The 27531-nt window shown below is 39.4% G+C and overlaps 1 protein-coding gene and 1 pseudogene across 2 annotated transcripts in view; one reads left to right on the top strand and one right to left on the bottom strand.

Annotated features, from left to right (window-relative positions):
- Positions 1-27531, top strand: part of KCNQ5 (potassium voltage-gated channel subfamily Q member 5) — a 529981-nt gene that overhangs the window by 168471 nt on the left and 333979 nt on the right. The window lies entirely within an intron of this gene.
- LOC132236506 (tubulin alpha-1A chain-like) lies at positions 13587-14956 on the bottom strand (annotated as a pseudogene).

Raw genomic sequence — 27531 nt, 5'->3', positions numbered from 1 at the left:
TATCAAGGTAATCTCCTTTACCTAAAGTCAACTGATTATAAAGGTGAAGCCACATCTACAAAATACCTTCACAGGGGGAAACAGTTCACTTTGATTATTAACACCTTATCATTGAGCACTTTAGATCACATAATCTAAATAACCAGACTAATAAATACTTATAGGAGAAAGCCTATCTTTATTTCCACCCCCACCACATACTCTCCAAGTTATGGTTTGAGTTTCAAGGAGAAAAGCCACCCACTTTTTAATCAAGTCTTATTTAACTTCTTGTCCTTTATGCAGCAAAACTGTGACAGCAATTTTAAATTACTCAAGCATTTTATACAACAAAATAAACAATTATTTTCATACTTAATTTGCTGATGAAATTAACTGCTGACTTAGTTCTGGTCCCTCATGCAGGCAAAGCAGAGCTTGACTTCATATCACTGTTTTAACTAATATAAAAAATTCTATTTGTGTTACCAATAGTCTCATTTCAGTAATAAAAATCAACATAAGGCATATTTCTAAATATTTTTGAATCAAAGTACTTGGTTTTAAAAGAGCTTTGGTGTCCATATGAATTAATCCTCTTGTAGGTCCAAGAACTCATGTCCTACAGCTATTTAAAAATTAGAGCAAAAGCCAAAAATCAGACAGGCTCCCTACTCCAACTGCGCCCAGTCAATAACACTGCATTTTGGTCTTATTAGAGCTCAGTCTCATAAAACTCATTTCTCCTTGTAAACTCTTTCTTCATATAAATATGCCTCTCTGTGTTGAATGTAAGAAATTAGAACATGACCCCTTACTATAATGAGTGACCCTATGTCCTTATGATTCTGCCACAGCACTGCCAATCCCTGGGCTGCACCAGCATTAAAGTTTCCAGAGTAAGTGAATGTTTTAAGAAATTGCACCAGGATGTTTTTTCTGGTGTCTAACAGCAGTACCTGACCTTATTTTTGAGGCAACCTCAGAGTCCACTCTCAGGCCAGCAATAGTCAATATTTTTCTTGGACATAATATTTGTTCCTATTACACTTTCATTAATCCTCATTTCAAAAGAAACTCAACTTTGGGAGTGGTGGGGGTGGGGATATGGAATGTCATTGTGTATTGGTTCATTCTCAGTATTTTAATTTTTGCAAATACAAACTCATGTAATGGGCTTAAGATAAAATCTGGGCCAGGAACAGATACTTAATGGGGGAAAAGTCACCTCACTGCCTACTTGCTGAATTCTAAAGCCATGTTCCCCTAAGTTTGCTATGGGAATTGCCAAGCACGTACATTTATCCAAGGATCAAGGATCTTAATTCTCACAGGCTTTTCAAAGAGTTATGCTTAATGGTTTCAATTTCCAAACGTAGAGCTTGCTACCTATACTAGGTCTGTCCACACCTGAGTAGCACCACAGGCATTGGATCTGTTCTATAAATTAGTCTTATACGTGATTTCCCTCAAAATTCTGGAGCTTTTGCTACATTGTGTTAATGCTTTAAATGTTTTATACACTTGACAAAAAAGAAAACATATTCTTAATATGTTCACAGACTATAGTCACCGGGACGTGTTGATCCTACTTGTTGTCATCAGATACTTTTTACTTAATGGATTATTTGACTAGATGCTTCATTCCACAGTCTTTCTCATTGTTTTTATTTTACCAAAGTGGTTTTTTTCAGAATCGTTTCAGAAATATTCTTCTTTATTCTTAGAGAAATATAAGCCCAATAATCTTCCCTTGATAACTTTAGTAGCTATAAATAGATGCCTTTTAGGAGCTTAGATTCTTGAATATAAGCAAACGCATTTGTAAGTCACATTTATGCGAACATACCTTCCACTGTTCTGGATTTTTGAGATGCTTCATCTATAGGTTACTTCTTCCTGCTGCCCAAAATCTACTGAGAGGCAACTGACAATAGAGACGTGAGGAAGGAGGCAGGATGCAAGTAGACCCCAGAAGTACCTGGATGTTGACTTCTCTTTCTCTTTTGGTCTGCCACAGTTCTCATTTTTTTACTTTCATGATGCTAAACAAGTTCCATGTGCCTAGACAGAAACTGAACCTTGCAAGAGTATTTTCTCTTTTATTTGTCATTGATTGGCATCCTTGCCAAATAGTGCTAATTCTTTAGCTATATTAATGACTACAAAAAGGGATTGAGGCATCATTCCCAACAATATTGATAGAGCTAGTAAACGTAATATGCATTTATTGGGTAAAATTAGAAAACTAAGAGAAATAAAAAGAACAGTTTTCTAATAAGCCCACTATTTGAGTACCACTGTTTCTAATGTGTTGCTAGTAGTTCCTCTGAACTCCTTAGAATGTACGCATTTTAACCAATTTGGGTTATAATATATATTCTATTTATATTCACTTAACTTTGTAACATATTCATCTATTTTCTTAAAAATTCTTCACAAAAATTATTTTAATGATTTGGTAATAATCCATCATGTGGAATTTTTCTATTGATTAACATTTGCTTATTTCCAACTCTTCACTATTATGAAGTGTACAATGGTGAACATCTTTGTACTAAAACAGTTGTGTGTGTGTGTGTGTGTGTGTGTGTGTGTGTGTGTGTGTATCTCAGATTATTTTCCTGGGATAGATTTCTAGAAGTGGAATTACTGATTCACACACACAACCAAAGGGCTATAGCAATTTATAATTTATACTTTCACTACTCCTTTTACCAAAGTTTTAATTACCAAATCTGTCTTTACAGCAGGTGAGGGGTAGGTTTTCAAGTACTAACGTAAATGTGAATTTTGAAAAAGAATTTACATAAGAGCTCTTTGGTAGTGTGAAACTTATCTGGTGTGCCCTTTCCAAGTGACATAATATTAAATATGGAAATGTTAATATTCAAATAAGCACTTAATTGCCAGGTACCACTAATTATCATCAGTGAATTACATCATTATATTCACAGATCTAAGCACTCGGAATCTAAAAGAATTCAGTACAGACTAATGAAAAAATAGCTCTCTTTTATCCTGCATGTTGTTGTTTTTTTATTTCCTCTTAATGGTTGTATGACTTTTCTAAGAGTCTTAAAAAGAAGAACAAAGTATGTGTCTTTTTTTCTCCTTTTCTGTTCATCCATATCTGTTCAGTTGTTTCTTGCATGGTGCCCTTGCCCCTTGACTTCTTCGAATGGATTTGGAGGAAGACTTGGAAGCTCCAGTTCATTGGTTTATAGTGCAAAACTGGGACTGGCTTAAGGAAATAAAAGTAGGGACCCAGTAATAAACTTACAGGCCAAATCAACAGTATGGAACTTATTTCTCATACAGTTGGTCATTCATTCATCAGTTAACAAACCAACAAATATTTATTTCCCAACATTATGGGATTTATGTCCCAGTATGACATTTAATTACTAGTTACAGTACATTGACTAAACATCTGGGAGTCAGAATTTCCAGAAAAAAATTATTTTTCCTACAGTCCATCTCAAGGAGAACTCTTGAAGTTGCCTAAGCACTATTACTCTATGCTATTGCTTTACTTTATCTGTTGCTATTTTTCTCTCTCCAGTTTTGGTCCTTAGAACTTTTGCTGAACTTACTCTAACTCCTTACCTTATCTTTTTGAGGATTAATCATTTTCTTACTTTAAATTTTATTTGTTAATTTCTAATTTTCCATTGTATGGGAATAAAATCTGTAGATGGCATTATGGCTTGAAAATCTCTTTTACATACATAATAAGCATTCAGTACTATAAGCAGCCTTTGGCTCTTTATTTATTATAGGTATATCTCATTTGTCATGAAGATTTGTCATTGAGAAGTTTCTCAGTTTGTGTGGTAAAATGTTTTATTCCAATTATTTATTTATTTATTTGAGTGTTTCTTTTTAATTACAGCTTATATTCAATATTATTTTATATTAGTTTCAGGTGTACAGCACAGTGCTCAGACAGTCATACACTTCACAACGTGCTCTCACCAATTTTCAAGGACCGACCTGCCACCGTACATAGTTGGTACCATATAATTGACCATACTTTCCATGCTGTACTTTACTTCCCTGTGACTATTTTGTAACTACCAATTTGTACTGCTTAATCCCTTCACCTTTTTCTCCCCGTCCCTCAACCCTTTCCCCCTCTGGCAACCATCAGTTTGATCTCTGTTTCTATGAGTCTGTTTTTATTTTGTTTGGCCATTTATTTTATTTTTTTAGATTCAACATGTAACTGATATCATATGGTATTTGCCTTTCTCTGACTGACTTATTTCATTTAGCATAATACTCTCTAGGTCCATCAATGATGTCACAAATGGTAAGATTCATTCTTTTTTATGGCTGAGTAATATTCTATTGTGCAAATGTACCACCAATTCTTTATTTATTCGCCTATTGATGGGCACTTAGATTGCTTCCATATCTAGGCTATTTGTAAATAATGCTGCAGTGAATATAGGATTGCACATATTCTTCAAATTAGTGTTTTGGCTTTCTTTGGATATATATCCAGACAGTTTTATTTTCAAATTTTTTTGAGGACCCTCGATAGTGTTTTCCTTAGTGGCTGCATCATCTGCCTTCCCACCAACAGTGCACAAGGAAAAGTTCCCTTTTCTCCACATCCTTGCCGTATGTGTTTATTTTTGATGTCAGGATATCCTACAGGTGGATTATTTAAATCAGTCAAGAGGTTCTGATTTAAGAATATCTGGGTTCAAGTACCAGCTACCTCTTGCTTATACATATAATATTCATATCATAGGACTTGGTCCATAGCAAAAACTCAACAAAGTATTATTTTTACTTCATCATGTTTATTTATTATTTACTATGTGTACAACAATAGAATAGATGTTTCAAAGGTATGAGTGATTTATGCAGTAGTCATCTTTCTCTCAAGGGGAGGTATAATTTATTAAACTATAAATTAAATTATTATCTAAAAGAAGCATCTTTTGTACTTTGAAATTTTTCCTCTACTTGTTATCTGCTAACTGGATTAATTTTGAGTTGAGGTACTGGTTCTAAAAGTTTGGAGTGTACCACAGCCTCCTGAAGGAACTTGTCAAATAGATGTCCAGGATGCACCCCAAATCTATTCAATAGTGGGGCTCAGTTAATCAGGAAACTAAATAGAGCTTATACACCACTAAGGTAAAGCATAATTGTTTAACACTCCTGTAGTAAAGGATATGTTCAACATACCTGTTCTTTGGGCCCCACCCAAACCAACCTCCTAGAAGTAGCAGCTGAGATAAGACCTGAAGCATAAGGAGTTGCTCTTTCCAGGAGGCTGAGACAGGAAGTGGGAAGGTATTCCAGACAGAGGATGCTGCAAGTGCAAAGGCCTACAGAACAAGACAATGTGATCTTTGGTGGTAACTGGAAGAAGTTCAGTATGGCTGTTGTGTAGAAAGGGAAGTAGGAATGGAAATAAGGAGTGAGTAGTGTTGATAACTATTTACTACTTACTAGATTTTTTATTCTGAGAGTAATACATTGCCAAAGAAGAGTAAGCAGGAGCTAGATGTGATCAATTGCTTGTTTTACAAAGACCCTTCCTCTGGAAGCAATTTGAAGAGTTGACTGGGGACAGAAATTGGAATAGAGAATCAATGGTGGCCTTATCCGGGCCAGTGGAAAAGGAAATGAAGAGAAGTGGGCTCATTTGAGAGATTCTTAGGAAGATTTAAGAAAGAAGTTATCGGGTATGATTTTGAATTTTCTACTTCAAATGACTGAATGCACAGTTAAGACAGGAAACAGGAAGAGCATCTACCAGGGGAGTGGGAAAAGTGGAGAGTGCAACATAGAGAAGCCACAGTTGAGTAGATTCTTTTTGTTTGGTCTGGAATATTCAGTTAAGACACCTACCTCAACCAAATAAAAATAAAAAAGCATCTCTATTAAGTCTCTTTTTTAGCGCCTGAGGTGTAACCATCACCAAAGCCATGTTACCTTTTGATTAGCTATAGCTCTACCTCTACCTTCTTGTGCCAGTCATTCTAATGATGCACTATCTCTATTCAAAATAAATCAGTTTAAAGCTGGAAAAACAAAAGGCCATTTCTATTTGTTATTTTTATGTCTTGTGCCTTGGGACTGAGAAGGAGCCTTTCCCAAGTCAGGTGGTGAATGAAAATGACTGTAAAAGTGACACCACATTTTTTGAGTCACATCCGTGTTGACTAGACAAAACTTTACACACAGAAGAACACATGTAAAAATAATAATCCGTGTGGGCTGGATGCTGACCATGTTGGACCGAAACTTTCACATAGAGCACTTCCTTGTTATTTATTCTTAATACTGTCAAGACAAAGGAGAATTTAGCGACAAGTAATCTGCCCAGATAACAGAGGTATGCTGCTTTCTAATGCTGCCTCTTACTTCCACTTTTTTCTGAATTCACAGATGTGCCCTTGATGTGGTCCGGGTATTTTTGTGAACTGCTGGAAAATTTCACTCACACACTAATGGTTCCAATGAACACAAAATACCTCTTCCAGAGAGCAGTTGCCAATAAGCAGTATTTTTAGAGGCACATGTCACAGTTTCTGTTTGCCTCTGTTGTGACTGTTAATGGGCCCTGAATGATTAAGAAACAGCCTCTGATAAAAGGCATTACTCCACTGCTTCATTATATACTATGGGCAGTAAATGTTTACTGCACTTTAGGCTCAAGCTAACATGTCATTAAACGTGTTCCAGTTAAATAAGTTCTCAAAGCATAACTGTTACTCCCGTGAACACGTTTGCCATTTCCCTATGTCTGAAATAGCGAATCATTCCTTTTGGGTTCCTACAGCTAAGTGCTCCTTTAACAATGATGCTGTGTGGTTTGTACGTGCTTCCTCGGGGAAGTATTTTAGTTAGCTTTCTGAATTCTTTGGTAAAGCCTGCCACTCACTCTAGGAGACTATCCCTGTTTGCAGTAATATTCTTTGACCTGTTGAATAAAGGAATCCTTTTCAAAGAAGAAATAGGAGGTTAAAAACACACAGTGCATGGATCCAAACACTAGGGTTGATATGACATTTCATTGCACAGAATGGATGTACCATGATATTCTTGTGTGCTGGGAGTAGCTTTCCTCTGGGGATTGGAGAATCAGGATTTCTGTGATCTCACCAGAGTAGAAATCTATTTTCCTTTCCCATCCTAGGAGTAGTGAACGTATCAAATGTTCCCACCCTCCAGATCTGCAGGGAACCTTCCTATTTCTTCCGCTGTGCTTGAAAATGAAAAAGGAAATGCTTGCTATTGAAAACAGTCCCGGCTACTGTAATGTGAGTGCTAAAAATTATGACTATAGGCAATTAGAGGGAAAAGTCATTCAGGTGCCATTTTGGCTTTCTGTGAGCATGGCTATAAAAATAAAGTGCCTCTTTGGGCACACTCAGTCATTACTGTGGGGTTAAGAATGAAGACAGGAAAAAATATCTGAAACAGAAACATGTGTTTTTCATTCTGACATATAGAGTTAAGATTATTTTCTATAGATAACAACCATAAAGAGTTAGTATCTTTTCATCTATTTTCTAAAACAACATGGTAACATTTTTATGCTGGCCAACCTGCAGGTGCTAAGAATACCTGGTGTCTAGGTCTTCTTGGTGCAGAGTATTCCCTTTTCTGAACTGATGAGGTTCATTTCTGTGTTTACACAGAAGCAGGAACATGTCTGCTTGCCTAAAGCTCAGGCATAGCATCATCGCACGGGGCATTGCTCAAGCACAGACCTCGCCAGGTGGCTTGAAAATGCAAGGGGACCTGGGAGCTGCCAGGTTCGGAGTTTGTGTGCAAAATAAGAGACCACCATTGTCATTGAACTTCCATGATAATTCCCTGTGCAAAGCTTGAAGCAAAGGAAAATTCCATTGACAGTTCTGTAAAACATACTTTTGGTAGAAAGGAAGAATCATGGAGGGAGACTTTTTTCTTTTCTCCTCCCAGAAGAATCTTTTACTTATGTATGCTTCCTGAAATCGAGGAAGTCTAATAAATTCCAAATTCTCAAGAATGGCATGAAGTCTCATTTATATATCATCAGCTAGCCAGGTTCTATGCATCCTCTCTTAGGAAAAGATCATAATTTATTTGTCCTGTGTTTGTGGATAAATATACTATAAATAATATATGCAAGCATCTCTTGCCCACTAAAAAAGAACATTCTATCCCACCCGCAGGTTGCTTAAGACAGGTTCCTTTCAGAATTAATCTGCTGTGCTCCCACAGCTCCTTGGTGGTAACAGCATGTTTCACGGGCGGCATGTATTAGAGTTATTCCAGGGCGATTCTTTCAGCCCCGCTGATGTTAAGCCTGTGGGTGCTAAGTCCCCAGGCCCACTCATCCTTGGAACCCACTGCTAAGACTTGGAGGCCCACTCCTCCTACAGTGCATAGGCCAGCACTTTGCCCATAATGGGTACTAAAATCTCATTGATTGAGTGAAGTCATATAGAACAGGGAGCCCACAGAGAATAGCTCGTAGACTGTGCTGAAACACATTGGGCGTCGGAATCCATTTAACGGCAACACCCCTGTGTTCTCTGTCGTGGTCTGGCTGCTAAAATTGTGTAGACAGAGTAACTTGGAGCTTTCATGTTAAAAATTGGTGTGAAAGAGCTAAAGAGCCACTTTGTATAAAGAATATCACTGCTGGACAGGAATGGAGGTGGGGAGGCTCATTAGTGTTGCATAGAATGGAGCTAAGCTGAGTGGACTGGCTTCAACAGTGAGATCTGTTGAGAAGGCACAGTGAGCAGCACATTAAGTGTGCCCAAGCTTCATTCCTTACTTTAAGAGGAAATTGCAAAGGTTTTAGGAACAAGTGAGAGAAATTTATAAAAATAAGCAGCAAGCCAGTTTACCCCAGTACCTACTGTCATGAGAATTACTGAGTCAAAGGAGGGGCATTTTTTAAAAATTTAAATGGACTACAGTGCACATTTCCCAATGGGATTTATAATCTAGGGAGAATTTATTTATAAGATAGTGTTACAATATAGTGTTCATTGTTTTGGATGCATTCTAAATGTGATAGCTTTCTGGGTGAAATTAAGCATTGTTTCATTTTTGGATTTTTATTTATTCACCAGTGAGAAACTGTGGTGTTTCATCTACTTGATTTTTGCAGTTCATTGTATTTGGTTTTTAATAGCTACCTATGACTAAAGTGAACAATCTAAGAAATATATTTAAACCAAACAAAACTTTTTAAATAGCCTTCTTTTTAGGAGCTTGTTTCCAGGATTCTCCCAGCATGAAGGTCTCACCCTGAGAATATGTGAGCCAACTGGGGAAAGTTATTTTTGAAGCCTACTTCACTTATTGCCAGGTAGCAGTGATATGAGTTTACAAGATTATTCAGTGGTTCATTAGCATAAGACACGGTCAGAGAGAAATAACTCTATCTAAATAAGCCCCTTTCTCTACTTTCCACAATTAACAGACATTTTACCTTATCTCACACCCACCTCAGGTACCACCATTTAAAGTAAAGGCTTTCATTTAAATTACCTTATTGTGCCCCTTGGACCAGGCACTTAGCAGTCACTAGGGCTTGCTGACTATATTGAGCCCTGATTCATGGCACCATCACCCAGAGCCTAAGGGGCCAGGCAGGAAGAGAGCAGGCCGGGTGGCTGCCAAAACAAGAGCACAAAGCAGCACACCCCAAGGCCATTGAGACACAACACTTCAGGGGGAGGAGCAGAATGGAAGGTGTGTACAAAAGAAGAAAGTACAGCAAAAGGACAGAAAAGGGCCCGGTGCCCAGTGGAGAATGGCAGAGCCATCACGCCCCCTAGAAAGAGTGTACCTGTAGGGAACGTGGGCCCTCTGTGGATAGGGTGAATTAGCTGTGTTTCACTGTACCCTTCGGCTGCAGAGTAATGCAGCAGTTCACTTCTCAGCCTCCACGCAGGCTGCCTGGCCTCACATCCTTACTCTGCTCCTTACTAATTGTGCCTCCTTAGTGAGATGACTCGAGCTGCCCTTGCTCCTGTTCCTTCACCTGTAAAATAGAGGTTATAAGAAGATTACCAACCTCCTGGGTTACTTACCTAATATAAAATAGTCTGGCTTGCTCCTGTAAAGAGCAACAGCTGGCACTGGGAGTTAAGTATTTTAGCATTATATTGTCTGTTGCACCTCCAAGGTTCATGCTAATTGAACTCCTTCGTTTCTGTATGGCTTTCTTCCACCAATAGTATTTGCAAGAGTCTTTGTTTCCTTATCAAATTCTTTGCAGGAAGTTAATTTTAAATTTTAAATCCAGAGGTTTACCCATGTGGAACACCTAAGCATGCAAATATATAGTCCCAGTCTTTCCTTTTTTCATCTTGTTAATTGAAAAAGGTCCTGAGGATACTACCAATCCAGGTCACAGTAACAATACAGAGTAACTCTCCCTTGTCTGTTTTTGTATGCATTTCTTTTCAATCAAAATAGAACCCCTGTTTAGAGTTTTAAGAAAGAAAAAAATTTGGTATAATTTTGCATGAATTTTTACATAGAATTTTGTCAGCTGAATTCAGAAGACAAAGACCAAATATCAAGCAGAAGAGCGCATGGAAAGGGTTGAAGGAGTGGACCTTGGTGAGGAAGTTAGGGATTCAGTTTTGGTAATACATTTTAAATTATGTGTGTGTGGAGTTCCAGGGCTTGGTGTTTAGAAGACACAGAAAAAGAATCAGACATGTATTTTACTCACAAGGTTCTTATCGAGTCAGGTAGGTAGCATATGACACGGGCCTGGGAACTTTACATCCCAGAATCTAACACATACCTAGCTGATAGGAATTATGAATCGCTCACTTTTTACCCACAGAACACAGCAAAATGATAAAATACAGCAAACGATTAAACACAAATTTTTATAAATGCCCTAAGAGTGATGTAAAATTCTATAGAGAGATGAGGGAAAAGCATGGATGGGCAAATATTCCAGTCAAGTCTTCAATGATGTGCAGGATATGTGGCTTTATGGGCAGAGAGGATATGAGCAAAGACAGTGAGGTTAGAAGATTTAGGAAACAGGAGTAATTGTTTGCCTGGAGGGTTGTGGTGAGAAATGAGGTTGAAAAATAGATCTGCTCCAGACCTTGAAAGTTAGGACCAGAAACTTGGACTTGATTCAACAAGCAGTGAGGACCCATAGAAAACATTACAGCAGCGGTTCTCAACCTGTGGGTAGCAACCCCTTTGGGGGTCAAACAACCCTTTCACAGGGGTCGCCTAAGACCATCAGAAAACACATATATAATTACATATTGTTTTGTGATTAATCACTATGCTTTAATTATGTTCAATTTGTAACAATGAAAATACATCCTGCATATCAGATATTTACATTACAATTCATAACAGTAGCACAATTATAGTTATGAAGTAGCAATGAAAATAATTTTATGGTTGGGGGTCACCACAACATGAGGAACTGTATTAAAGGGTCGTGGCATTAGGGAGGTTGAGAATCACTGCATTAGAGCATAGTCAGAGTTGAGCTTCTGGAGGATGAATCATTAAAATGCATTGGTAATTTCCAATGATGATACAACGGGAAGGAGAGCTGATCCGTCTGGCAATGAGCATAGAAAGGATGAGACCAGTGCAAGAGGCACTTAGAAGCTAAAATTGATCTGACTCATTCTGAGCCTGACGATGGTATCATTAGCAGAACCAGGCAGCCCAAAAGGAAGAGCTGGCTTGACGTGGGAGATGACGAATTTTACCAGGGTCACATTAAGGGTCAAAGTGCTGGCAGGACATTCAACACCAGAACCCATGAGAGAGGTTTTCAGTGGAGAGATCATTCACGTGCAGAAGATAATCAAAGTTTTGGAATTAATGACCAAGTGAGAAAGGCCTAAGGACAGAACCTTAAGGGATACCCTCATGTACAGAGCAAGGACACACAAAGAAGGAACAGCACAAAAACGAAATGAATACCTTGGAGTGAGTGTCAAGGAAGTCACAGAGGGAGAAAGTGTCAGAAATAAAAGGGCAGACAAAAATTTTATTGTTACAAATAAATATGGAACCTGAGATGAGATGCTGAATTTGGTGACTAAGAGGAAGTCAGTTATCTTCTGTGAGAGCAAAAGAGTAGTGAGTATTTTATCTCTCGATTACCGTTGTCCTTCCACTACCACTGTCTTAGTAATAACAGAGAAATAAAAGAGGCATCTCTTCACAAGAGAGTTTCTCACAGTGGAAAAGGAAACCAGAGTAAGGAGTGCATTCAGAAATAGTTAGGTAAAACATTCTCCTAAAATCAGCCTCGTATATGAAAGACAGAAGTCAGTACAAATATTTCCTTGACCTAAGAAATGCAGAAATATACTATATGGTATTATCCAGGAGTGGCTAAAATGCATTTATTTCCAATGCTGAGTAGGAATTACTTCAGAGTAAAATATTGGGGAAGACATAATGAAGATTTGCCTGCTTGCCAACCAAGAAAAAATATATAGATGGCTCCATCTTAAAAATGAGATCACATTTAAATGATACAATTAATGTGATGATGATTATTATTATCAGCATAATAGAATTGGTGAAAACATCCCACTTGCTGTAATATATCTAACTGAGAAATGGTGGGAATAAGGTGCAATTTATCTTAGTTTAATAAGATTCAATTATATGAGAAAAATGATCATAGTATGTTCATTTTAAATGTCTAAAACAAAAGAATTTAGATACTTATCTGAGTGTACATGACTCAAAATTAGATTCTAAAAATGTGAAACAAAGGTTTGCTACAGCGCAAATACAAAGGCTGCTAAAAATTCACTATAAAAATAGGGATAATATTTCAGATAAATGCATTAAAATTGAGTACCAAATTAAGAAAGAACATTCAGCATAATCACAGACCAGAATTAAAGTTGGTGAGACTTGAAGGCTCCTCTAATATCCTCCTGGTTTTAGAATTGAGGAAAATGAGGGCAAAGATGTTCACAAACCCCATTAAGTTAATTTTTTTTTCATTTAAGACAGGGAATACTCTATTCAAACCCATCAGAGAAACTGACAGTTTGGATCTGTAACAAAGCATTGTGTTTTAAAGCATAGGCCAGTAATTGTATATGAGAGTGTATACTGCTCTCTCTACACAACAAATAAACTGATCAGACCAGAACTTTTCAATGTTTAAAATACAAATGAGTGAGATCATGTGGTATTTTTCTTTCATTGACTGGCTTATTTCACTTAGCATAATGCTCTCCAGTTCCATCCATGCTGTTGCAAATGGTAAGAATTTCTTCTTTTTTACAGCAGCATAGTATTCCATTGTGTAGATGTAGACCATTATAAACTGATGAACAAAAATAGATACAGAGGCAGAGCAGCATTAAACAGACTGTCAGACTACAGCGGGAACGCAGGGAGGGTTGGAGGGTGGGTCAGAGATCAACTGAAGGACTTGTATGCACACATATAAGCATAACCAATGGACACAAGACACTGGGGGGTAGGGGAAGCCAGGGGGAAGGTCAAAGGGGGGGGGGAAAGGAGACATATGTAATACTCTTTGTAATACTTTAAGCAATAAAACAAATTTTTTTAAAAAAAACCCACAATAAGTTTCCCTGTAAAAGCAGCACTGACATTTTAAATTTAGTATTCCTCTCCTTCTTCCTCACCCTCTCCTTCAACAGAATCCACACCAACTTCCTCATAATCCTTCTCAAGGGCAGTCATGTCCTCACTGGCCTCATAAAACTCTCTTTCCTCCATGCCCTCACCTACATACCAATGGACAAAAGCACACTTGGTATTCATCAAGTCAAACTTGTGGTCCAGGTGAGCCCAGGCCTCAGCAATAGCTATGGTGTTGCTCAACATGCACACAGATTGCTGTACTTTGGTCAGGTCTCCACCAGGTACCACAGTGGGAGGCTGGTAATTAATGCCAACTTTGAAGCCAGTGGGGCACCAGTCCACAAACTGGATAGTACAGTTGGTCTTGATGGTGGCAATGGCAGCACTGACATCTTTGGGGACCACGTCACCATGGTACAACAGACAACAAGCCATATATTTACCATGGCAAGGGTCACATTTCACCATCTGGTTGGCTGGTTCAAAGCACACATTGGTGATTTCTGCTACAGAAAGCTGTTCATGGTAGGCTTTCTCAGCAGAGATGACAGGGGCATATGTGGCCAGAGGGAAGTAGATGCGGAGATAGGGCACCAGGTTGGTCTGGAATTCAGTCAGATCAACATTCAGGGCTCCATCAAACCTGAGGGATGCAGTGATGGAGGACACAATTTGACCTATCAACCTATTCAAGTTAGTGTAGGTTGGGTGCTCAATATCGAGGTTTCTATGACAGATGTCATAGATGGCCTTGTTGTCTACCATGAAGGCACAGAGTGCTCCAGGGTGGTGTGGGTGGTGAGGATGGAGTTGTATGGCTCAACTACAGCTGTGGAGACTGGGGGGCTGGGTAAATGGAGAACTACAGCTTGGACTTTTTGCCATAATAAATGGAGAGACGTTCCATCAGCAGAGAGGTGAACCCAAAACCAGTTCCCCCACCAAAGCTATGGAAAACCAAGAAGCCCTGAAGGCCTGTGCACTGGACAACCAGTTTCCGAATTCAATCCAGGATGAGGCCAATGATCTCCTTGCCAATGGTGTAGTGTCCACGGGCATAGTTATTGGCAGCATCTTCCTTGCCTGTAATCAGCTGCTCAGGGTGGAAGGCTGGCGGTAGGTACCAGTGCGAACTTCATCAATGACTGTGGGTTCCAGGTCTACAAACACTGCCCTGGGCACATGCTTGCCATCGCCTGTCTCACTGAAGAACGTGTTGAAGGAGTCATCTCCCCACCAATGGTCATGTCACTTGGCATCTGGACATCGGGCTGGATGCCGTGTTCCTGGCAGTAGAGTCCCAGCAGGCATTGCCGATCTGGACACCAGCCTGGCCAACATGGATGGAGATGCTCTCACGCATGGTTGCTGCTTTGAGGCTACCAAGTAGATGGCAAAGAGGAAGAGGAGAAGTTGTTGCTTCTTACAGCGCGACTCTTAGGCGGTCAATGTAAGAGAACCTCCCATTAAGTTAATATTTACAGATAAATCAAGCAAAGTCCCTTTAATAAAACAGTAGGGCACATTAAACTGTGACAGCTTTTATATTTGTACGTTCATCAGTTAATTTTTTTAAATATCTAAGCTCAGTTTGAATATGGCTTAACTTATAAGCAATATAACTTGCTCTTTTACATCACACGAGTAAGAAAAATTTGTGAATAGGTGTTCCCATATACTTAGTTAAACTCATATGAGTTTGAAGAAATGCCGATTAATAAAAAATTCTATTGAGAAGTCATGTTAATTTCAACAAGGTTTTTAAAATCAACTTGCTTTTTCCATTTATTAAAACCATAAAACTCCAAATTTAATATTTTATCAACACTAGTTAATACAGACTGCATTGTTGTATAATTTTTAAAAATCTGTTTTAGTTTATCACACAAAGTAAGCATATTATATGAGAAAACAGAGAGAAGTAGTATTTTTCTGAGTGTATTTGGTTGTGTTTATCCTGCACATGTGACTGTTTTGATTATTGATTTTATAAAAGCTAATTTTATCAACTAATTTGAATTTTACATAAACACTGCCATCAATATTTAACTGAAATCTATGAATTACTTACAATGGCTGTGTTATACAAGTTTGGACTTACATCTTCATGATTAGTTGAAATTTTTATTATGTGGTAACTATAGAAATATGTCATACCATCTATTTTGCTTCAGTACAATAAATACATAAGCTCTTTGTTGTTGAAAAAGTGATGTTTTGTATTTGAGTTGTATTTTACAGAAGTATAAATATTACACCATATGGGTGATTCCCTTGACCCATATGTCAAAAGTTTTAAGAATTTTAGAGATATTTTTGAATTTTCAATGTCAGAATTAGTTGACTTGCATAGTTTTCTATTTTACAGTAATACTTAGTTGGATACAAGCATATGCTTTGTTAGACAGGACACATACTCTGAAAAGAGTTAATGTCTACATGTTCATATCATGGAGTAAAAAGCTCTGCAACTATTGATGTCCATTATTTCATGATTTAAAAACTTGAGAAGTTAGTAATATGTGTAGTAGATGCAGGCAATTAATATTTATAAAACAACAAAGTTACTAAATCTGTGAATAAAAACACCCAGAATTTAATATGAAATCATAATATAATGTAACTGATTTTATATTTCTTCATAATTTAAAGATTTCTTTTTTTTACAAAATCACCACTAAAAGCCAATCTATTTGGTATTTCTTCCAAGGATATAAAAAAATAAGAATTTGCCGGGAGCCGGTCCATCCTTGCTGTTTCAAGGGACCTGGCATATATGGCATACGGTTCTTAATGTTTGCTCACCTTCTTGGCGCTGTGTTTTAACCAAGGTCACCTCTCCGAGAAAGGTTGAATCCCCAGGTAGGGATTTTCCCCTGAAGTTAGGGAGGGGATGAACTCCTTAACTAAATGCCAGGCGGGTAGTTAATCAATTTAACTACAAACAATCATGCTTAAGCTACATAATCTTTACTCCCTGGAATGGAGATAAGAAACGCCCTAACCTTTGTAATAGAAATTGACAGGATTAGAATCAACTGGTATAAATACAGATGCAACAAGACAACAACAGACAGAACTGAGAACACAGGGCTTGGAAGACAGGACCAAGAGAGACAGAGCCTAGGCACAGAACCTACACAGAACTTTCTCTAGAGACAGAAAAACTTCGCTGGCGAGAGCATGCCGGAGGATCCTGGACAGGGACTGGCCTCGGAGCCTGGAGGCGGAGCCTGGTGAGAGAGCATGGCAGGGGATTCTGGACTGAACCTGACTGCGGAGATTGGCAGGAGAACCTGACTGGAACCTGGTGACTGAGCCTGGCTGGAGAGCCTGGACGGAACCTGGCTGGAGATCCTAACTAGAACTTCGCTAGAGATCCTGACCAGACCCTGATAAGAGAACCCGGCTATGATGATCAACTGAACACTGTCGCCATGTATTTCCTTCTTCGCCGACTCCGTCCACACCTTTGGGGACCCCTGGACCCGCTGGGGTTGGACCCCAGCAAGAATTCTCTAAAATTCCCAAAGTAACACAAGTGAAGAATATCTAAGATAAATACTCAGTGAAAATTCTAGGGCCCTATAGATTGGTCCCCTTATTCCAGGAAAAACTGTTCTCCCTCTCTCATCACCAACTTTCTTGTCCAATGCCTTCGGACTTCATGGTTAATCAGCTGGGATGAGCTATCATGCTTGTTTGGCTTGTCTCAGTTAGTTGAGTAACTTCTCACCTATCCCATTTTGCCAGCTCAGCTCTGGCCAGTGCCTCTTGAGCTTCTCCGAAGGTAACCTAAGCTTCCTGTTTGTCTGCCTATTGCAGTAGCACCTGATTTCCACTTCCTGGGCAGCCTGTTGACTTAAGAGCCCACACTTGGACTCTTTCTCTGCTTACTCTCTGGTCTCCTCTACTCCAATGCCTTCCTCTCTCCAGTGTCTTTCAGATCCCCATAATAGAGGATCCTCCAGCTAGGCATTGCACTCTTCGTATCTAGGGCCTCAGAGCCCATCTTCCTTATATTCATTAGGCTCAGATACTTCCACTCTCTGCCACAGTAATTGTGTTTCAGTCTATATTTTTCTTTGGGAACACCTATCAACTCTTTTTATCATAGTGTGCGGAAGTTCAGGTTGAACAAATAGAGGACCTCGTGGTTTCCATTTGAGGGCCAAAAGGCTATTGCCGTTAACTGAATAAATGAGAGAACTGAGGTATAAAGAGGTTAAGTCACTTGGACAGGCCACCCAGCTGGTGAGAAATACAGCTGGGAATCCAACCCAAAGAATCAGAATGCCTAAGTGTGTCTTCTTAACTACCTTGACAACATGAGGGTAGGTGAAAGGGGTGGAATATTGAGGAGAGTTCTAAGAAGTCTACTAACCCATTACAAGTTACCAGCAGGCATTTAATAGGTTATGAGTTTATGTATAAACTAGAGGCCTGGTGCACGAAATTTGTGCATTCCAGGGTGGGGGGTTCCCTCAGCCTGGCCTGAGATTCTCTTGCAGTCTGGGAGCCCTTGGAGGATGTCTGACTGATGGCTTGGGTCAACTCCCTGCAGGGAGCAGGCCTAAGCCAGCAGTTGAACATCCTTAGTGCTGCCATGGAGGCGAGAGGCTTCCGCCACCTGCCACCACCACTGCACTCGTGAGCCTGGCTTTTGACTGAGAGGCGCTTCCCTGGTGGGAGTGCACTAGCCACCAAGGGGCAGCTCCTGCTTTGAGCATCTGCCCCCTCGTTGTCAGTGGACATCATATTGACTGGTCGTTCCACTGTTCAGTTGATTTGCATGTTAGCCTTTTATTATATAGGATTCCAAAAAGTTGGCGCTGCTCTTTAATAAGGAGAATATTTAAATATCTCATTTTTCTCTAGAAGGGAGAATAAAATGTATTAAAGAGAAAGACAGATTAGGCATGGGGGCAGGAGTTCAGGGGGAAAGTGGCAGTTTTTCAGCTCTCTGGCATGAAATCAAAGACAGACTCACAGAAAGACATAGGCAATCCAGGAGATATCAATGAAATGCATCATTTCCCTTGGAAATGAGGATCTGCCTCTGAACACCAGAGGAGCCTGAGAACTATACACACATGAACTTAGGGTTTTAGCAAGTTTTATAAGAATTATCATTTTCCAAAGAGTGTCTTATGCATTTATTTTGTGATTGCTAGAATATTTTATGGGTACATCTATAAATGTGGATGGTGCTGCATAAATTTGTCCCACTAAGCTTTTAGTTGATCTTCTGGGAACAGAAGCTGATATAGCCCCTAACTGGTTTGGCTCAGTGGATAGAGTGTTGGACTGAGGACTGAAAGGTCCCAGGTTCGATTCCGGACAAGGGCATGTACCTTGGTTGTGGGCACATCCCCAGTAGGAGTTGTGCAAGAGGCAGCTGATCGATGTTTCTCTCTCATAGATGTTTCTAACTCTCTATCCCTTTCCCTTCCTCTCTGTAAAAAATCAACAACAAAAAATTTAAAAAAGAGAAGCTGATATATAGTGAATATGCATGTTGAGAGAGGAGTGGAAGGATAAAGAAAGAAAAGGGACAGATACCACCAAGGATTGTGTGGCTTTAAAGACGAATGTAACCGTGAAGATAATCTTGGGATGTTGAGATAGACTGATAAAAGTTCTAATAACTGTGTGGGTCAGATGTTAGAAAAGTGGCAGGGTTGCAACTGTATTTTGTAAATGGTAGTGAAATATTCTGCATAGTTACCTGATATTAGTGTTCTAAGCCATTCAAAATATGTCCACAAAAGATGCTCTCTACTACTAAAATTCCTGTTCCCCATACCTTCCAGCCATGCCACCCCCAATAAAAATCCACTTTAAGGAAGGAACACCAGATTGCCTTCCATTGAATTTCATATATTCCTCCCAAATTGCCTTTCATTGAAATTCATGTATTATGTCTTGTCATTGTGGAAGACATTTGGAGCTAAATATTCCTTCACAACTGAAATGCCACAGCCATTTATCTCTCCTTCCAAATATTCTTTTTTTTGCAGAGCGACCACTCATGAAGTTGCAAGGCATATATATATATATATAGTCAGTTTTCATCATATCTCCAGTTGTCTTGCTTTTGTTTTTATTAAAAACCAGTTGTTATTTCCTACCTTGACTATTATACTTTTATTATATTGCACTTCTTGGGGTCTGGGACCTTAGTAGCATCTTACTGAAGTGCCTTAGTATTGCTGCCAAAACTGCCTTCACAGAACTCTGTTTAATGATTGCTAGTTTTTCTCTCCAAACTTCTTGCAATAGTTCTTATTGTCTAATAAACCTGGACCATGGACCTCAGTCTCTGCATTCAGGCTCTCATCACACCCCTGACCTGCTGCACTGCATCCTGTGCCTCCTGTCTGCTATTAATTTCCTGGTCAGTCTTACCCCAAGGGCCCAGGCTCATAGCATGCTCCACACTACCCTCCTTTTCCCCTCAAGGAATCTTGGAAAGTCTTTCTTCTGCATCCACCTTTTCCTGATCAACCTGGGGAAACGATCAAATTCCTGAAGTGACTGACTAAGGGTGCAGCCTCCTGGGCCTCCCTTCCCTGCAACCTAATTTGAACTTTCCTCCTATGAAACATGATTATTGCCCAGTGTCTCCATCTGCTCAGGCTGTTATAACAAAACATAGACTGGGTGGCTTAAACAACAGCCATTTATTTCTCAGAGTTCAGAATGCTAGAAAGTTCAAGATCAAGGTATGGCAGATTCAGTTCCTGGCGAGATCTCTCCTTCTGGCTTGCAGACTACTACCTTTTCGTTGTCTTTTCTTTCTTATTTTTTCAATTACAGTTTGCATTAAATATTACTTTCTATGAGCTTCAGGTGTACATCATAGGCGTTAGGTAATTATATACTTTACAATGTGTTCACAAGGTACAGGGGAAGAGCAAGCTCTGGTCCCTCTTCCTCTCCTTATAAGGACACTAATCCCATTTGGGGGCCTCACCTTCATGATCTCCTCTAAACCTAATTACTTCCCACAGGCCCCATCTCCAAATACGATCATATTGGGGGTTAGGGGTTCAATATATAAATTTGAAGGGACACAGACATGCAGTCCATACACCCAGTCAGCTTCTGCTTGGGTGCGTGGTCATGTGGGTAACTGCCTTTCTGCAAACTCTACTAGCCCCAATGGCTGTTTGAAATAAACACTTAGGGATTTACCACTTGATAAAGTCAGAGAATGAATGATGTGCCACGTTTTCCTTAGAACTTCAGCCATTCACCTTTCTTTGTGCGTGTCTGCTGAGCTTTGTTCATAGGACGGTCTGCACCATGGTAACCAGGGGTTACATCACAAAGCATGGCAATAGGAGAGGCATCACAGATGCTTCCGTAAAGCGCGCTTCTTAAGTTGTGCATCTGGGAACTTGCAGGTACTTCTATTTCTTCAGGGGGTTTTTCTTAAATAAGTTTTATTTCCTATTTGTACGAAGCCTCGAGCATGTATTGGAGAATGGGGAGACGAATGGATTTATAAACTCTATGCATTCATTGCCTATTGCTACAGAAGCAAATTTCCACAAAGTTAGTGGCTTGAAACAATACAAGTTTGTCACTTTATAGTTCTGAGTGTCAGAAGTCCAAAATGGGTCTGGGCTAAAATCAGGGTATCGACACAGTTGCACTCTCTACCAGAGGCTCTAGGAGAGAAGCCATTTCTTTTCTTTTCCAGAGCCCGGGGGCCGACTGCATTCTTTGTCTCAGGACCCCATCTCACTCAGATCTCTGCTGCCACAGTCACTTCTGCTCTGACTCTGATTCTCCTGCCTCCCTCTAAGAAGGACCCTAGTGATCACAGTGGCTCCACTCTGACATTTCAGGATAATCTCCCATCTCAAGATCCTTAACTTAATCATGTCCCCAAAGTCCTTTTGCAAGTAAGTCAACATATTCACAGATTAGGGCATGAAAATCTTTGAGGGAGCATTATTCTGCCTACCTCACTCTACTTAGATGTGACTATAAACCTGTGGCCACGGCTGGTTGCTCAGTGGTTAGAGCATTGCCCTGCAAACTGAAGGATTTTGGGTTCAATTACCACTCAGTCAAGGGCACATACATACCTGGTGGCAGGTTTGATCCCCGGCCTTGTGACATGTGCAGGAGGCAATTAATAGATGTCTCTCTCTCTCTCTCATATTGAAGTTTCTCTCTCTCTCCCCCCCTCCCTCCCTTCCAGTCTCTCTAAAAAAAAATCAATGGAAAAATTATCCTTGGGTGAGGATTGAAAAATAAATAAATAAAAGAAACACACTAAAAAGTCTCAAAAATATATATGAGCCTGTGTATAATCTTTCGACATGCTAAATTGAAAATAAGTATTAATATTCAAATCAAAAAGGAAAGTTGTTTTTCAAGAACCCAGCAAGCAGGTGTGTCATGATCAATAGAGCGTTATGTTTTACCTTATATATGGAAGAATATTTATCTTATATTCCTAATCCACCGTGGTGGCTACATATCAAATTATTGTGCATATCTACATACAATATATACATATTCATAGTATGTAGCACTAAAAATGAACAAGACCAGCCTGGCTGGTGTGGCTCAGAGGTGGAGCATTGACCCATGCACCAATAGGTCACCAGTTCAATTCCCAGTCAGGGCATAGTCCCAGGTTGTGGGCTCGATTACCAGTAGGGGGCCTGCAGGAGGCAGCCAATTAATATTTCTCTCTCATCAATGTTTGTCTCTCCCTCTCCCTTCCTCTCTCTCTCTCAAACCAATAAAAACATATTTTTAGAAAATAAACAAGATGTAAAAAATGCTGGAGTCTATTCTATACAACTACTTATAGGAATCACTTAGAATTTTTAAAGGTAAGAATATGTCAGATTTCTGAAAAATTCTCCCAGCAACACTTTTTCTCACTCTGCCTATTGTTTTATTCAGCGTTTGTATTTGGACACAAACACTTTTCCCTATAACACCCCGTGAGCCAATGACAGCTGCAGAGAGGGGCCTGGCATGCTGTTGGCAGGCACCAGGGCTCCTCCGGTCCCTGACCCAAGCCTTCCGAGTCTGCCAGATGCCTCACAGTTCCCTGCACGTCCTGCTTCTGCCATACGACTAAGGTTGCACTCCGTGGGCCAAACCATATGCCAGCTCAAGAACTCAAAAATAGAGAACATTGGAATGAAAAAAATTTTAATTAACTTTGGAAACCAAACACACATGGGGAGATTGTGGATTGTCAGGACAACGCATTCAAATACATTTCCTATGATGAAGTCTGACCAACTGTAAATCAATTAGTTTGATCTATGGCATCCATCAATTTGTCTCTGATTAAATTTCCTCCATTGTACACAATCTGTAGAATAATTTTGTGTGTTTTTGTTAGAATCACTTTAATGTTTCCAAATTATTTCTAATAATAAATAGCATTGGGATGTTTATTTCCTGCAATTCTTATCTAAAACAGGAGCACTGTATTCCAATGAGACAAAAATTAAACCTTAGAGGCTTGGCTCTCATATTGTTTCAGAAAATGTTCCCTTTAAACAACTAGTGATATTTGAAGATTATTATCATCATCTCATTGCAAGCTCCCTACCTACTATTTTAGAAGTAATTGAGCAGTAGGAATGGTCTTCTCAATCTCTACTAAATTTAGAGGGGCAGTCTCTGAAATAATGAAGAAAAAAATCTGATGTTTTTAAAATAAAACAAAAGTCTTAACTAAATCAGGAGATTGTTTTATTTCTTATATCAAAATATTCATTAATATTGACAGTTGTTATGTTCTTAAAAACACACATTTTTCTCATCAGTGTTTCTCCTTTTCCACTTGCCAATTATTGCTATTTTTCTATTGCCTGACTAATTAGCCTGCCTTTCAATTTACACATTTACTTATTAGGGTCAAGTCAATATTTCTACCTTAGAGTTGGGCATGTGCTTTGCAGTCTAAGGGTAAAGGGTAAAATTACCTCAGAACAAAGCTGTGACGGCTGACAGCAGTGACTTGCAGGTGAGGAAGGAAGTCCCTTCACCTGAACAGTCAGCTAACAGCTTGATACACAAGTTTGTGAGCCACACCTGTATTCAATCTCTCTCTCTCTCTCTCTCTCTCTCTCTCTCTCTCTCTCTCTCTCTCTCTCTCTCTCTTCCTCTCTCTCTCTCTCTCTCTCTCTCTCTCTCTCTCTCTCTCTTTCTCTCTCTCTCTCTCTCTCTCTCTCTCTCTCTCCCATCTTTATACTACACTCAATAATGTTTGGATACAGGAGCAGTCACCTCACTTGTTTCTAACGCGGTTGTGCAATGATAACGCCTTGCCAGTGTGGAAAGCTTTCAAAGCATCTTTATAGCCATTCTCTCCTTCAATCCTCCCAAAAACCCTGAGAGGTGAGCAGAAAAGACAATAATATTCCCATTTTGACACGTGAAGAGACCTCTTCAAGCTTCTCAGTCATTGAGGGAATTTGGTCCATGTTTTCATCTGTAATTGCCAGCTGATCTTTGTTCCAAGAGCAGCCTGGGGAGAAACAAAAAGAAAAACCCTGTGGGACTGCTGTCCCTCTAGAGGTCTCCGATGCCCTTTTCCCCTGGTCTAATGTTCACCACCACCTTCAAATGTTCCATGCCACCAGGCTGCCTTTTCCACATCACCCATCCAGATCTACTCTGAAAAGAGAGTACGACACCCACCCCCACTCCCAACACCCTCTGTACCCTTTCCTGCTTCGTTTTTAAATCACACTTATTGCTTTCGGATGCACTACATACATACTTGTTCACACAATGTATTTGTTGTCCAGCTTCCCCACTGGAATGCAAGATCCTTGAGGGTAAGGATTTTTGTCTGTTTGGTATGGATCTCCCCAGCAACTGGAATACTGCTGGTAAAGGGCCCGATGAAAAGCCAGCATGAGTCACTAGGACTCAGGGCACAAACCATTAGCCCGGCTCCAGCTGGGGAGTTCTCTCCTTTTTAGGGGCGAGGGTGACAATAATCTTAAAATAAGACAAATAGAGCTTAAATTAGAGAACAAACTGTCTGGCCTTAGGTTTCAGCCCTTTACAGAAATTTATGGGACCCCCACTGTCTAATACGTGGAACCTTGAGGGCTGAGTTTAGGAGCAGGCCCTCCCGCTTAGAGGAGGCGAGTTCCTTAGTCCAGGTGTGTCATTCCTGGGCAACCCGGATGTAGTTGTTAGCATCATTCCTCTTTGTCTACCCACACTGGCACCTGGGAGGCATTTCATTTGTTTGAGTGAGTGAATGAATGAATGAATGAAAATAAATAAATGAAACCAGTCATTTGTATATGAATGTAAACCAATGTTATGAAATGCTTTATTCTTAATTGTAGAGAGAAAGCCTCAATCAAGCAGAAGTTGGCAAATATAGGAAGAATACTTGGGATCTGGGAGGCCAACTCATTTGTCCGGTTGCATCTGCCTTTCTGGGGTCAACCTTAGGTGTGGTTCCAGCAAGCAATGCACTTCCCTGGATGAAGAGCCACTGACTCTGGGGCCCTTTACCCATCACTTCCCTTCATAGAGCCAAGGCCAGGCTTCAACTCTGAGACTGTCATTTACACATGGGTTTAAATTAAAACTACACACTTGCAAGGTAAAGATACCAATTTAATCTGCCCTAATCATCAAAAGATACATTTATTCATATATGACTTTAGGAATACTTTAGTCATCAGTCATTCTTCTTCCGAGATTAGTCATTAAACCCCCTGATTAACCTTGTTAATGCCTTGGGAAAACCAGGTAATTACAATGAGCTAAATTTAGAAGCAAGTCATTTTTTTGTGTGTGTGGATTAGAAATAGTGAAAGTCAGCGTCTCTTATCAGTCTTTTCACCTCAGAAGCTGCAAGAACATTATAAGAAATAATGAATTGCAAGAAATATGTCATGCTTCTAGCTGGAAAAAAAAGGCTTTTATTTCAGCTTCTTTGGATGCCTAGCTGCTTAAATATAAGCATACTAGTGGCCCAGTGCACAGATTCCTGCACATTGAAAGGAAATTAATTAGAAGAAATATTTTTTTATTATTGCTTAAAGTATTACAAAGGGTATTACATATGTGTCCATTTTTTCCCCCCGCCCTAGACAGTCCCCTAGCCTCCCCTATCCCCCGGTGTCTTATGTCCATTGGTTATGCTTATATGCATGCATGCAAGTCCTTTGGTTGATCTCTTACCCCCCTACCTCCTGCACCCACCCTCCCCGGCCTTCCCGCTGCAGTTTGACAATCTGTTTGAGGCAGCTCTGCCTCTGTATCTATTATTTTTCAAAAGTTTATAATGGTCTCTATTATCCATGAATGAGTGAGATCATGTGGTATTTTTCCTTCATTGACTGGCTTATTTCACTTAGCATAATGCTCTCCAGTTCCATCCATGACGTTGCAAATGGTAAGAGTTCCTTCCTTTTTAGAGCAGCAGAAGAAATATTTTAATATCACTATTCACCCTTTCTCTATACTAGAAATGTCAACAAAAACAACCAAATTCAAGATATACAATGACAGATCGAAACACACACATGCGATTGGCACTAGTGAGAGCTTTATATGTATCGTGCATGCTTGAGACATGTTTATTTTTAAATTGCCAGTGCACATCATACTGGTATGTACCAGCCGGTTGGTTGGTCGGATGATTGGATGGATGGACAGTCGGTCACTTAGCCTTTTATATATAGGGAGATTTATGTTTCATATTACCTCCTAAGTGCCCTATGATTTTAAAAATTTTTGAATAGTACTCCTGATTTTAATAAAACCTACAAAACAAAGATAGATAGATGATAGACACACAGATATACATATATATATACTTATCTATGTATATATCTGTATATATAAAAATACATGCATACATATATATGATATTCACTGTAAATCCGTTTGACTGTGTACCATGGCTCTCCAGATATTCTCATACACTCTCCTTTCAGAACCTCTTAGTGAGAAGCTCTTATTAACTAGTTATTGTTTGTTTCAAGAAGCCTCAAGACAACAAAGACATTTATTTATTATTATTATTTTAATCTTTATTGTTGCAAGTATTGCATATGTGCTCTTTTCCCCCATTGACCTCTTCTAGCCTGCCCCCACCAAAGAAATTTATTTTTTAAAGTGGAATTTTATGCAGCAATTACATAGATAAGAGATATTTTCAGCCCAAGGCATTTTTGTAGCATATACCATGTAAAGGAGTCTTCTTGGTTCTGCTTACAAATGACTTTGCAGTAAATTAAAGGTCTCTCTCTCTCACCTCCTTTATGAATTTATTTAACACGTACTTACTGAATATGTCTAGGTACAGTACTAGGAACTATGAGAGGAGCTTTTGACTCATAAGATGCATAGCCCAAAATCTACAGTATGAATTTGCCACATGAATAGTTTGGATGATTCTGCAGGTGCCATAGGGTTTCCAGGAGAAAGAATGCTCTGGCGCAAAGAATCAGGGGGGCATTCAGAATGGAGGTGGCATATGAACTAGCAATGAAGCCGTTAAATATGAGTTGACATTTTGTAAGTAGAGGAGAAGGCATAGGAATTCCAGGGTAAGAGAAGATATGATAAAAAGCATATTAGTGGGAGAGTGAATAGATGTTTGAGACAAGGCTAGTTTTCAAGTTTACATGAAATGGAAGGTTTCTCTAAGAGAGTGATGGAAAAGTGGGATGGAAAAGATTTGTGGTGGACAGCTTGTGGATAATCTGAGATGTGGGCTGAGGGACTTTAGATCTGTGTACTGATAGATGAGGAACACTTACCATTTGCAACAGCATGGGTGGACCTGAGAGTATTATGCTAAGTGAAAAAAGCCAGTCAGAGAAAGATAAGTATCACATGATCTCATTCACATGTGGAATTTAATGAACAAAATAAAGTGATGAACAAAATAGAACCAGAGACATAGAAGCA

Source organism: Myotis daubentonii, chromosome 6 (assembly GCF_963259705.1).
Source record: "Myotis daubentonii chromosome 6, mMyoDau2.1, whole genome shotgun sequence".
NCBI classification, from domain to species: domain Eukaryota; kingdom Metazoa; phylum Chordata; class Mammalia; order Chiroptera; family Vespertilionidae; genus Myotis; species Myotis daubentonii.
This window is presented reverse-complemented; position numbering and strand designations above follow the sequence as displayed.